The sequence below is a fragment of the Pithys albifrons genome, chromosome 10 (assembly GCF_047495875.1).
Source record: "Pithys albifrons albifrons isolate INPA30051 chromosome 10, PitAlb_v1, whole genome shotgun sequence".
NCBI lineage: Eukaryota > Metazoa > Chordata > Aves > Passeriformes > Thamnophilidae > Pithys > Pithys albifrons.
In genome coordinates, this window is record NC_092467.1 from 24,542,176 (window position 1) to 24,556,469 (window position 14,294).

Here is a 14,294-nt window from a genome sequence, read left to right on the forward strand (position 1 = left end):
GAAAGGTCCTGCACCTGAGGAACTACCCCAGGTACCATCACTGTGGTGACCAAGCATGGGAACAGGTTGACCAAAGAGGTTGCAGAGTCTCCATCCTTGGAAATATTCAAAAGATGACTGGACACAGTCATGGGCAACCAGTTCTAGGTGGCTCTAGGTGGCCCTGCTTGAGTCACCCAGACCAGATGACCTTCAGAGGTCCCTGTCAACCTCAAACATTCTGTGATTCCGTGGAGGGTTTAAAGAGAGGGTTCAACAAATGTATCTTCAGACTCTTTTAAGAGGATGGAATAACCTTGTGAAGGCTCCTCCAGTCCTGCCTGGATCTTGGCTGGAGCTGAGAGGACTGTCTTTACACCAGTGCCTCAGACTGCAGCTGGACCAGATCTGGCAGCTGTGTTTGCTGAATGACACTGTGCTGGTGCTAAAAGATTGCTGCTTAAGAATGGGGAAAGTCTTGATTGCTTTGCTAATATTTAAACTTAAAGCAATCTGGGCGAAAAAAATCACACTCCTGATATTGGGTTTCCTTTGCAACTTCATCTCCAGTCAGAAGATTGAAATCTTTCTGCACAGCTACAGAAAAACAAAAAGACCTGTGGGCATGGCTGTCACTTCTTTGCATGTTCTTAATGCTACAGGTTCTAGTTAGATAGACAAATGCTAAAGCAGGAATCTCAAAAAAAGACATCAAACAGCAATCCTATGACCTTGCACTGCTTCGAAATCTGGAGATGCTTTTTGTTTCACAGAATCACAGACTATTCTGAGTTGGAAGGGACCCACAAGGATCATCAAGTCCAACTCTCAAGTCAATGGCCCACACAGGGGATTGAACCCATGACCTTGGCATTATTACAACCAAGTTTTTACCAACTGAGCTAATCTCAGGTTTTGATGGAGTCCTCTTGCCAAAGGTGAGGAAACCTTGTGTGCTAGTCTTTAAACTCAGTTTTCTTCCACAGCTTGGCAGATGGATTTCGTTATTTGGAAAGGGCTGACTGAACTGTAGAGAATGGATGTGTCTCAGATCTCTTCCTTGAACCCTTCCCCTGGCAAACAAAATGCAGATGATGGACACCGTGTGAACTGTGAGGGTGGCTGTCATTCTGCTACATCATGTTATCAGTAATCTTCTCTTCCCACTGGCCCAACTTCAGAAAAATGGGATCCTTTCTACATGTCTCAGTGAACAGAGCCACAGGAACACACACACATACAGCAGAGAACAGACATAATGTAACCTGGCAGAAAGCAAACACTGTCACACCTCCAAGGGAAAAACTGATACAGCCTCTTGCTTCTGTTTCAAAATCAACTTCAAGCTGGTTCCATGAAAGAAATGGCATAAAGGGCGTTAGGTCTGGCAACAGAGCTGACATTTCTGGGATGATGGATGGGACGTGAGTACAATTATCTGGATGCCTAGAGCTGATACACAGTCTTTTTAGGTTCGGCAGGCTCTGGCTGTCCTTCCCCATCAGCAGGATGATCAAAACAAGTTCTGCAGAGCCTTATATAGTGTTGAGCTTGCCTCTGATCCAGCTATCTTGGAGAACAGAACAAGGAACAGCAGTGGTAGTTACTCAGAAAGCACCATCTCCAGTGTTGTGTCAAAGATGGTCTGCTGCATGGTGATGCAGGGGAACTTCTCATGCATTGGCAGCACAGCACCATGGCTGCTCTCCTGTCCTCTGAGCCCCCTGCCCCCAAGCTGCTGGTGTGCTGTCCCATAGAGGGTCCTATGGAGGGCCCCAGCTGGCAGCACTCTTTGCAGCAGCAGCCTTACCTCTCTAGAGGAGAGCTGACAACTCCCAAATGCTGCACCCCATGTCAGCCTCAACCTCAGTGTCAACAGTTATCAGCCACAAATGCTTCACCAGGTTAGCTAAGAAGAGGTCCTTGCCAGTAAAAACACAAGGCTGTGTTTTCATTCATTGTAAAAATGTGCCTGCATCAGCCAAACATTCAATCTGATTCCTTCTTCCTGATGTCCTGCAGGTGTCCTGCTGCTCATCCCCAAGGCTCAATTACAACAGGAATCCCCATGGGATTTCCAGTATAGGCAGTCTGTTGGCGGCTATCCCACTGTTCTGCCATCTATATCTGCCATCCCATCTCTTCCAAAATCACAATCCCCTTCCCTTCTGTGCCTGATGAAAGAAGCAAAGCAGAAAATGCAGGACCAATTCCTACATGCACCCTCTTGCACCCTCACCTTCTTTCCTTTGGAGGCTCACCTGGAGTTGGCATGGACAGTGGGACTATTGTGAACTTGTGGGGAAAGAGATGCTGAAGTCCTGGCACCATCCACTCACCAAGTGTTCAGTGGGCCACTCATGGGATCACAGAATGGAGACACCTGCTCAGGGGTTGTGTGATGCTCACACAATTGGATGTGCAAAGTCTGTCTTCCAGTCAGCACCATGGTATGAGCTCATGGCACTCCCCCAGTGACAACCACCACCACATGTCAGTGGGACCACAGATCACTGGCCTCCCTGAGTTGAGGGTAGAACAGGATAGAACAGCTGAACACCTTTAGCCCCTGGATTTCACTTCTGTGGAAGAAAGAGACATGCAGGGGCACAGCAAGCAAGAGGTGATTGTTGCTGCATTCCCCTCTGATTGGAAAGGGTTTTTGACTGGCTTCTTCTCTCTTCTTTTGTTTGGAGGTTAAATGCAAGTGGAAATGCCAGAAGGCAGTGATTCAGAAGTTGACCCCAACTGCTGGCTATGGTTTTTTCTCAGGCCGACAAAAGCTCAGAGATCTATAGCCAGTTTAGGAGAGACCAGGACGAAGGCACCTCATGTTATTTGGTGAAATTAATGAAGTCTAATCTTTTTTTCTCTCTTGAAAATTGAAATGCTTTGGGAAAACTATATCTTCTATCTGGTGGCTACAGGCAGCTCTCCTGAATAAGCTATTGTCAGGCCTCAGAGATGTGAGTCACAGCGTCTTTAATCTCTGGGCGGGAGCGTTCTCCATGGTTTTCATGCTTTGGAATAAATCTTCAGAGATGTTCCCAAATTAAGCACGATTCCTTTCTAATCTCCTTGCACTTCTTCCTCTCCTCATTTTATCACCCAGGCTCAAACACATTTTGCATGGCCTACTTCGAAGCAAACTGATTAAGACGATCGCTTCAGGTTTTAGGAGGAATCAGTGCTTACAGCAAGGCAAAGGGCTCCTAGTGTTGCTGGAAATCCCAGCTCCACAGTGGCTTGAGAGTCTTATAGTGATCTGCCTGTGAGCAGAGCTGACAGCAGAGGGTGGCAGCAGGGATCACACTCACACGGACACCTTCCAAACTCCAGCAGGTGTCCAGGCTATTCTCTGAGTCCTCGAGGATCACAAGCAGAATCACGCTGTATATTGTGGCTGGAACCTCCTGGGCTTGGGGGAGAAAGAGGGAGGAGCTGCTGCTCTGCAGAAGGGACTGTGCCATGATGCCCAGTGGCACCCCTTCCCTTCCTGCCCCTTGGCAGCAGCTGGGTGCCACACCCTGTGCCTGCTCCTTCAGCCAGAGGCAGCTGAACAGAGGATCGCAGCTCGTGCTGCTCAGCTGGCACACATTTGGTCTAGAAGAGAGGGTTTGGATTTGCATTGCTGCCATGTGGGATTCAGGTTTAACTGTGGGGTGTGAAAAGCCTGAGTCGGGAAGCAGTTATGTGAATGTCACAGTGCTGCAGGACCGGGATAGAGAGGGATGGTTGAAAGTGGGTGGTGAAATGCTGTGAGAAAAACACTAGCTCGGGTCCATATAAGTGTATTGATCTTGCTTGCAGAGAGAAAACTGCTCCTCTTGGTTTTTGTGAATCAATATTCCTGATAAAAGATGCAATCTCTCACTGCCAACTTTGCCTGCATTCAGCTCATGCAGGTCATCTTCTGTTGTCTGATGGAGGGGCTCCTCATGCACAGTGTCCTTGGATAGCCCCTAAGAGCTCACAGCCCACATGGACCAAACCTGCACAATGTGAGCTGTGTTTTACAGACAAGAAGCTAGAGATGGAAGAATTATGCAGAAGGAAATCACCTTCTGCATTTGCAGTTTTGAAGCAACAGGATCTTGAATCCAGGGCTACATTTGCCTGGGGCTGGGAGACTCCAAAGCATAACTGCCCTTTGATTTGCCACTTGGCCTCACAGGACCGGACCGGAACAGGCTACATCTTCTGAAGAGGAATGAAATAATAACTAAAACGCTGAATTAAAAAGTCAGAACATTTTGGATGGATAACACCAAAATGGGACATTGCCCATGGAAAGGTGAAGCTAATGAAGCTCCATAGAGCTCATGGAGCACAGTAAATGTTGATGGTGGAGGAGGTAGGAGAAGCACAACAGAAAAAAAAGCATTGACAGGTGTGGGCCTCTTGTTTCCTGCCTCACCTGCAGAGTCTCTGCCTTCGCCTTCTTGAGCAAGGTGATGTGGAGCTCTGTATTTCCTGTCTTTGCAGTCTGGTCCATATGTCTACTGTTTTGTGGGGGTTTTTCCTTGATTGACAAGAGTGGAGGACCCTTGTGCTTTAGTGAGTGTATAATGGCTGCCTTAATGTCATTTATTGAAGCTTTGGAATAGCTGCGCTTTCTAATTACTTCTTCCCACCTGCCTGAAGAGCACCTTTTGCTTTCAGATTAGCTTCTTACTGTCTCTTTGAACTTGTGCCTCTGTACTCCAAGCACCCTGGGTTTTGTGAGATCAAGGCAGGCTTGGTTAAGGTAAATGGCAAGTAGTGATCAAGGTGGTTTTTTCCCTTTTCTGCACACAGACGTGCCAGGTTTGCTGATTAGACTGTGTGTGGTACAATCAGCTGATTTAGAGTCCTTATGCCTTCAGAAGAGACCCTCCAGAAAGAAGTTAATAGGTTGCCTTTGAAGGGGAAAAGCCTTTTTCTTAATGTTCAGAGAGGCATCAGTAGTGTCCAGCATGAGCATCCATATGCCCTGCATGTATATTCTGGGCACGTGCAGTGGCCTCTTTGCTCTGGCAAGCAAGGAGATTTTGGATCTGTGTTATAGGTTCTTCCTATGTCAATGAGGTTTGGCAACTCAGCCTGCAAGGGTTGATTTACTCCAGACAGTCAAATGTCCTGGATAGAAATGGCAAAGTCCAGATCCAGACCAAAATTCTTCACTATTTAGTGGGATAGTGGTTTGACTGAATTTAAATCAGCAACAATCCCATTGTTCTTACATAATATTACATTCAGCAGAGCTTTTAAAATGATAGTTCACTGTAGCTTAGTTGTGACAAGGAAAGCCCCAATGTTTTCCTGAATACAGGTAGGACATTAGGCATGAATGATAATCTGAAATTTGTGACATCCTTACTTCCCAGAGCAATGGGGCAGGAGTTGTCCTTGGGCTTTGTGCACCACCAAGCACACCTGAAAAATTGGCATCCTCTCTTCTAAGGTTTGTATCCTGCCCATCTATTTCAGGTAGAGCATTAAGTTGCTTGTGTTCTCCTCAGTGATGATGGTTTTCTTATGGAAAACTAGAAATTAAGTCAGAAGGGAGGTCTAGGGGTCACGTCCACTCAAAGCATAAACCCACCTGAAGGGTGTATTGCGTGCTCTTAAACACTGCAAAGGTAGAATGCCATCCCTATCCACATAAGGTTTTCCTTATTTTCTAACCCATATCCTCTTGAGCTGCAACTGAAGACTACCACTTCCTTTCCTACTTGTTGTCATCACAGAGCAGATTTCCTACTTCACAAGAACTTCTTGTAAATTTGAAGATTGTTTTCGTGTTTCCCTTTTCTGAGACTAAAGCAATTGCAGCCTTTTCAGTGTCCTTCTGCCCTTCCTATTTTCAAGGGCTCTGATAATATTGGTCACTCTCCTCACCTCCTGGCACACTGAGACCGGGTACCCAAAACTGGGCATGATATTGCATCAGTGTTGAGATAAAGGATGCTGTGTTGCATCTTCTGGCTCATGCCAGATGAAACATTCCAGGATGTAGCAGAACTCCTTAACAGCTGCACATGTTTTGGCTCCAGCAGCTTAGGACTACAGAAGCACTGAGCACAACCTCCCTCCATACTAGAAATCAACTCTTTATTGCTGCTTGTACACAAGGATTCCTCAGAGCAAACTGCAAAACCCTGCTGTAAAGCAGGACAACTTACTTGGGAGACAGATGGGCTGAACTAAGCACAGCTCATTTCCCATGGAGTTATTCCTGGAGGCCGAGTTCTGCTTGGACTGTGCATTGTTCTGTAAATGAGACGTTTCATGCTCTGAAGCGGCTGTCAGTGAGAGGCATTTTGCACTAGCAGAGTTTCTCTCTTCTCTCCCCAGCTGCCTGTTTTCTCCAGACCTGTCAGAACTGCATATCTGGTCTTCCTGTGAAAAATTTGGTGCAAGCAGCCAAAGGATTTAAAAGTTATTAGGAAAAAAAAAAAAGAACAGCAGTGTAATTCTGCTTCCTTCAAAAATAAAGTTTAAAAAAGATGAAAGGTATTTGCCTTGACTCTCTGTAGGCTCTGACTGAGAAGCCAGCTGGAGAGACTTTGGGAAAGCAATTCCAGGAGCCTGGAGCTCTTAGCATCAATAAAACCTGCTGCTGGGACAGCCGAGCCATTTCACTGCAATCTGCTTTCCTCCACTTCCTGGCAGTTTCAGGCTTTTTATACTGGGTTTCTTTGGAGCTGAAAGTCCCTCAGTAGCTTGATCCACTTCCTGTGCAAGATGACAAATGATTGCTCACTAATGGCAAGCCAATTCCTTGCCTGGAAGTCCAGGTTGTGGCACTGAGGTTCTTCCTTTTTGGTTTATTGCTGCACAGACTCATAAACAGTCTCATACAGAATGAGAAAACAAATAAGGATTACAAACAAGGTACCACAGCCTTGTAGTACAGCTTGAAGGCTGGCTTGTGGTGGGGCTCAGTATCTACAGTGTGGCTGGTTTGGATAAGGCTGGTTGGCAGAGCACCCACACTCAGTTACTCACATCCGTACTGAAGGATGTGGACAGAGCCTGAAGGTTTTAAAAAGCTCTGATTCACATGTATTTCTTTCTAAGGCTACTTCCCTTCTGCCTGTAGATGCCACTGCATATTCCAGACCTCCTGGGATTTCTTCCATGAAAATCCCAGGGCAGTGAAGGGCATTAGGACATTTTTATCAGGGCATTGAACTGGTAGGCTGAAAACTTCAGTCAGTGTGATTAGGATAAAGGTGCTGGAGTGTCCAGCCTCAGAGACCTTCAAAGCTCAACCAAAAAAAAGTCAAGAGCAAACTGATTCAATCTATGAAGTTGGTCCATGGAAGTTAGAACCTGGAGTTGGACCAGAGACCCCCACAGTTCCCTCCTCACCTAAATGAGTCTGTGATTGCAGGGATGGTTTGGGGTAAGACTCATCATTCTGGCCCTGAGGTTTCCATGTGTGGAAAAAGTCACCCTCCTGATTCTGCATTATCCATCCAGCTGAAATCATAAGGTAGAGAGTCAAAAATAAAATACCCAATCCCTTTTTTTGAGGCTGGGAAGATTGTTGTGCTTGTCAGACATTTCATTTTTTATGACATTCTCACTGAATTTTTTTCCTGAAAGTGTTATTGCTTTTTAGCTTGACTGAAAAGCCTGCTTTCACAGAGAAGTTCTCAATAGCCACCCTGATAATGCTTGCTGTTGTTTTTTTTTTAAACCCAAACGATTAAAAGCACTCATTGCAAATGCTGAAAGTCCCTCACAATCTGCCTGTTTTGAACTCAGAAAAAAGAAAACAACAGATAGTTCTGTATTTTTCACAAAATAGTTTTTCCTCTTTATTTTTTTTAAGTCTTTCCATTCAGGCTGTGAGCTTTTCAGGGCAAAAATTGCCTCTTTAACAATGTCATTTTCCAGCTCCCACTTCACCAAGTTTTTCAATTTGGATGGGAGCTCTAAGTCAGATAATCATTCAAGACCACAATAACTCTTGTTCAAAGCAGGGCTGACCCTTTGAGGTCACAACTCCAAACTAAGAGTTTTATTAAAGCACTAAGTTTGAAGGTGTCTTTTCTTTTCCCAGTAGCTATGTTCACTGATGCCCTGTTTGTTTTGCAAGTTATTATAAGAAAGTATTTTTTTTCAGGGAGATGCCATAAGTTCTTTGTTTTTCAGGAATTGCAGCTATCAGAAATAATTATCTTAGTGCCTGAGAGATCTGTCATGTCTGCCCCTTCCCTTAACACTTACAAACATGTATCATATTGATGAATTTAGATGGTCATTTAAAGGAAAATTGCTTGTCCTACTTTTTGCTTCTTATTGATTGTCATGTAATTAACTGATTCATTTTGTTAATATTATCCAGAGTGTCTGTAACCCACTTAATCAGCAGAGCCTGATCAGAAGACTTAGGTTTAATTAGACTGCTCTAATTGCCCCAATGAAATGATGTTTCCTCTGTCCTGAGCCATTACTTATAGAAGCCAGATTTTTTTTATTGAGATTTAATCAGTAGAGGAGAGAATAATATTTTGCCTCCTGCCAGAGGAAGGACTTCTCCAAGCAAAGGCGAAGGGGTGGGGGAGAGCAGTCATACACTGTTACAGGTAACACATCCCTTATTTGCTGAGCAATATGATGACCTGACCACCCAATGGGGTCGGGTGCATTTAAGATGCATGGTCCATGGTGTGAGTTCCCAGGCTGGCCGTAGAGCTCACTGGAGCCATACAGGACATGGGGTGCCCTAGTGGGAAGGTCCTGGCTGAAGCTGTTCTCCCAAGGGAGCCAGCACTTGGTCTCTGCAGAGCACAGACAGCAGTGAGGGAAGTCATTACTTGTGCCATGGAAAAAAAATCTTTTGCAGAAGAGTCCTTTCTTGGTTGTGCAAGACAATAAGGAAATATTTTTAAATGTGGTGAAGGGTTCTTGGTAGGTTAACTGCTTAGAAAGTAAGTGGGGTGTGTGTGTGTGTGTGTATTATATATTCATATATATGTATTCATATACATTCAGCTTTCACACCCAGGCTGACTATGGTGGGTGTCTCTGTAGATCATAAAAGTGATGTAATGGAGATACCTCTTATGGGAAGATGGTTGCAATGCTATTTATTTCAGTCCTGGTCCTGCAACTTGATTTGCATAAAGGCGTGTTTGTACCCATGGACCGTGTCACTGAATGCAGCCCCAAAGAATTCTGGTGGTGGTGCTGGGTGAGTGGTGAGAACCCAGCAGGATCAGGGACTGTCCATGATTCATGAGGCTGAGATCTGCCCTCAGATTTGTTCTGCAGCTCTCTGAGTGCTGTGTCTGAGCTTGGCAAGGAAAATTGCAACTGATTGTAAATTTCTTGCAAAAAATGAACCTTCAGCACCTCTAAACCTATTTGCAAAATCAAGCTGAATTTGGGAAGTAATTTCAACCTCCACTCCTCCTCTTACAAAATGAGGGATGTGTTTCTTTAAGTGCCAATATAGGTTGACTCTGACATTTCCTAAATCCAGGCTTTTTCATGTTTTCAGGTTGTGTTGTTGGCTTGCATGTGCTTATAAAGGTGTGTGTGTGAGAGAGAGAGAGAGAGAGAGAGAGAGAGAGAGAGAGAGAGAGAGAGAGAGAGAGAGAGAGAGAGAGAGAGAGAGAGAGAGAGAGAGAGAGAGAGAGAGAGAGAGAGAGAGAGAGGGAGGACTGGCTAATTAGCTCATAAACAAAACAGAGCATGTTGCTTTGCATCAAATGAAATCTTTTGGGTTACTGAGCCAGACTTATGCATGTCCAAAAACCATTTTGGCAGAAAAATTGAATTAGATGAAAAGTTGGTGCAGGGGAAAATACCCTGTGGGGACATCCTTCCTCTTAAATGAAGAGCTGGCTCCTGAAAGCAGTCGGCAGTCCCATGGAGTGGGAAATGCCTGAAGCACTCAAGCTGCTTTGGCAGGTTTTTCTCAGAGTGGGGGGAAATCAGTTTGTAGGTGAGTGATGCCAAACCCAGGTTGGTGGGTGAGCCTCCATTTACAGGTACTCTTCAGCCAGTGCCATGAGCCTGACAAGGCTGACAAGCTGATTAATGTCCAGTTAGTGTCAGAGACTGTGACTAGTGCTGGATGGAGTAACAACGTAGAAGCAGAAAGCCCAGGACTTTGTTTCTGGAGGATGTTTCTGCATTACCTGGAGGCCACTCCTCTTCTTATATTCTACTCCTATATCTGTGCCACCAGTTTTTTTCCACCTCATGGCTTTCAAGCCATGGCCTGTGGCTCAGCACAGTGTAGGAGTCTCTGCCCTTGAGGGGAGGGCAGCTTGATTTCCAACACAGGGGCAAGGATGTATTTGAAATGGATGCACCAAACCCACAAGGAAGAAAGCGAGTGTGCAGTATTTCTGGGGCTCAGAGCTCACTGGAGCAGTGGCTGTGCAGATTTTTCCCTTGCTTCTTCTGCCTTTGCTGCTTTAAGGAAATAGGATTTTGTGGCTCTTTTTTTTTTTTTGTAAATAAACAAGATTAGCAAAGTTTTATTTTTTTCTTCCAACAGTAATAAGTATTAGGTACCACTAGAGCCAAAGGGACAGCAGTTATAAACAAATCAAAAGAAACTGTGAAATCTAGTATGCAATGCGTGATGGTGAAGCGCTCCAAGACCAACACAGGCAGAAGTCACCCAGCTGTGACACCCTGCTGGGGGACCTGAGAGCTATCGTGCATCTCCGGGTGTGCTCACCACAGAGGGGGGTTCAGGCTGCCCTGGCTGCTTGGCGGCTGCAAGGGAGCGTCCTGCAGGGATGGCTGTGTGGGATGTGGGGCAGCCCCGCAGCCTCAGCCCTTCATCTGCGGGTACAGCTGTAAGTGCTCGAGCGCTGTGGCAGCTCAGCAGCCAGACGGCCGGGGGTGGAATGTGTGTCTCAGCTGCCTGACTCGCATCAGTCTGGGCTCATGACTCAGTTTTCTTTTAGGTGATAATCATGCAAACATGCCCAATGCAACAACGGTGCTGGGATCCTTGCTACTGAACTTCTGCCTCCTTCCACCGTGTAACCTGCCTGCATGTTGAATGGCATCCGACCTCCAGAAAGAAAAAAGATTTTTCTCCCTGAAGTTAATAATTTTAAAGCACTTAATGTTTCCTTTCTCAGTAAGTGGCTTTGTTGGAAGGGCAGATGAGGTGTCTCTGGTGGTGATGAAATGGGAGCACAACTCCATCTGACAGGAACTTGGTATGATCATACTCAGTTTCCCTCTCGTGGTTCACAAAGGAATTAACTGGAAGGATATTTAATTACTTTCTCAGCTGAATATGGTCAAGCTATGCTACTGCACAGGGATCTTCATCCTGCAGTCCTGGTCCCTTTAGAGCTTCACCTGAGAAGATCAAGGTGGCACTGCTAGATTTTGTTAAAGCTGTAGCTCTGCTTTTCTGATCATAATTACAGATTTTCACCTCCACTTTTCATTACAGAATGGCTGAACCTGTTAGACAAGGTCTGAGGTGTCCTTCCATTAGGAGACATTTTCTTACATTATCTCTCCCTCATGCTGTTTTCTGCCTGCTGTTGAGGGTCAGAAGTTCTCTTGAGCAGTACCTGTCCTTATTCTTGCCTGTGAAGAGTAGAATAAAAGGCTGCAGTTCCTCCAACATGTTTCTTCAAAGTTTCCATGGGGAACTGGGAAGGGCCTGTGCTCCACAGAAAAGGAAGGAGCCTCAAAAAGGAATAGAAAAACAGAGAGGGTGTAAAAGAAGGGAGATCCTACAACTCAGGGTAGTCAGTGGAGAGCCACTGTGTCCACCAGGATCTGTGGTCCCACTGACATGTGGTGGTGGTGGTTGTCACCAAGGGAGTGCCAGGAGCTCACACCATGGTGCTGATGGGAAGACAGACTCTGCTGATGATTTTTAAATATTTTTGGACTGGGTTTTTTTGCCTAATCCTATAGAGCCCCTGGGGAAGATGTTTGGCACCCTCCCATCTCCCTGCTTGTACTGGAGGGACTCAATATCCTACAGAGACAGCAAGGGAAATGACAGGATTATTCCCCATGGTGATTATCCTGTGATCTCTTAGGGCTGTATAAATGGGAGCTGATTACAGTAGAAAAGGAGTAGATTGTGTAATTAGAGAGGGGGAAGAAGGAGGACTTAACCTCTGCCTGAAGATGCTAGTTTGAAGAGAAGAGTGGAAAAGAACACCAAGAAGCATCTATGCTGGGACTCATAGCACTGGAAAGAGCTGACCTGGTCCTTGGCTGCTCCTGAAGCTTTGGGCACGCCCTGTGGTCTTCCCTTTTTGAGAGAAAACAAAATATTTTTCTGCTCTAACTCTTAACTCTTAGCCAGTTTCTTTGGGAAGAAAGGGGATGTCCCTCATGCATGTCCACCTTGCCCCAGGCTTGTAGTGGGGTTGACTTGCGAGCTGGTTGGCCACATTCAGACATTGGCATCACCCCAAATTTCCCTATGGAACTTGACACAAATGGTTAGAAGAGAAAAGCTGTTGCAGGATGGAGTCCTCAGCAGTTCTGTGTTAGGTGGAAGATGACTAAGACCTTTTCTGCTGCTCTACACACAGTAGGAATTTTACCTCTCTTATTGCTGACCCTGCCTGGCCTGGGCCAGAAAACGTCTGTTCCCATTGCAGGGAAAAAAGCACACAGCAGAACTGCTCTCAAAGCCATGGTGAGGGAGACTATTAATGTGAATATTATTCATGCCAGAAAAAATAGCCAATTACCTTCCTATAGAACCATTCTCTGCCCAGTGAGCCAGTAATTGCAAGATCTAACATTCATCACGGAGCTCTGAAAGCACTTTGGGAATAAAATGCTTACAAATGCATGGACTTGAAAGAGACAGGGGAAAAAAGTAAAGTTAAGGTACTAAATATTCAGGGGGTGTAAAAATTGCTTCAGAGGATCAATGCCCACTTACACCTCAAGTCCTACAGATGCAAGAATTTGGTTTTGTCTTATATCCACTCTATTTTGTGTTTTAAAGGTGCATAACTGCATAAATGTAGAGGTTTAATAAACTGAAGAGTAAAATAGGATGTTACTGAGGTGGGAATACTACCAAAGGGGCATTCATGGTGCTTAAGAAGGTCAGCTGTACAACTGCAAGTGACCAAAGTAAGTTTTTGCATTTCATTTATTTCCTAACCAACAAAAGGGAAAATCCATCATTTCGTTTCTCCTTTTCCTCCTTGGAGGAGGAAGGAAAGACAGAGTTGTTTCAAGAGCTGCAGGGCGTTACTTACGTTTGCTCTGCTGGACTGCAATGAAGGACACCTTTCAGTCCCTGCCTGTCCTCAGGTGCTCCACAAACAGTGCCTGGAGATTTGTCAGGTTTCCCAAGATCTATTAACACTGTCAGCTGCTGAGGCCTCCAGCACTCCCTGGACTGTGGAGGATGTGCTCCATGGCCCTTAAGCAGCACATCTTGGTATCACAAACTGTGTGGGAATTTCATCTTGAGGATGCCTTCCGTGCCTGATGACAGAAGGGTTAACTCTGTGTGTCAGAGGACTTGGCTAATTTCATGTAGTTTGGGGTTTTCCCTGTGCAGCCAGAAGGGTCATTTAGCTGTGTGTCTTCAAAAGGCTGTGGTTTTGCACCCTGTAAAATGTCTGTTCTTTAAACTGCTTGGTGAGCTTGGTGAGATCCACTGAACAGCAACAACCTCGCTCTTTCCTCTGGACTAGCCTGCCCTTCTCTTTGATGGAAAACAAATCTACGCTGGAATTGCTGCTGCCATGAGCTTGCATTCCACACCAAACCCCCACAAATACCCTTTAGGGTGTACCAAATGAATTTTCTTTTTGTTCTGTAAGTGCAGAAAACGATGCTGGCCTGTCATCAGAGATTTTGGGTCAGTCATAATGTCATATACAACATATAATGTAATATACAACATATAATGTCAACCCTGTCAGAACAGGTAAGTTTGCAAAATAACCTAATATTGTGCCAAATTGAGAAACAATTGTGAAGGGACAGCATCATCCTCTCCACTTCCCTTTCCTCAGTGCCAAGGGCCACCTGCCTGCTCTTGCCACAACACCCAGTGCTGTAATTCCTGTTGCCAGGAGTCCCTGCAGCCATGGGGCTCTGCCTGCGGATCCAGGGTCCAACTTGCTTCATTTTACAGCCCGAGCTCATCCTCACACCTGGTGCCCAACTCCCTGACAGCACCTGAGCCACTGGGACCCGCCTCCTCCCTTTCCTTTTCCTCTGTCTTTCCTTTCCTTTCCTTCCCCTTTCCCTTTCCCTTTCCCTTTCCCTTTCCCTTTCCCTTTCCCTTTCCCTTTCCCTTTCCCTTTCCCTTTCCCTTTCCCTTTCCCTTTCCCTTTCCCTTT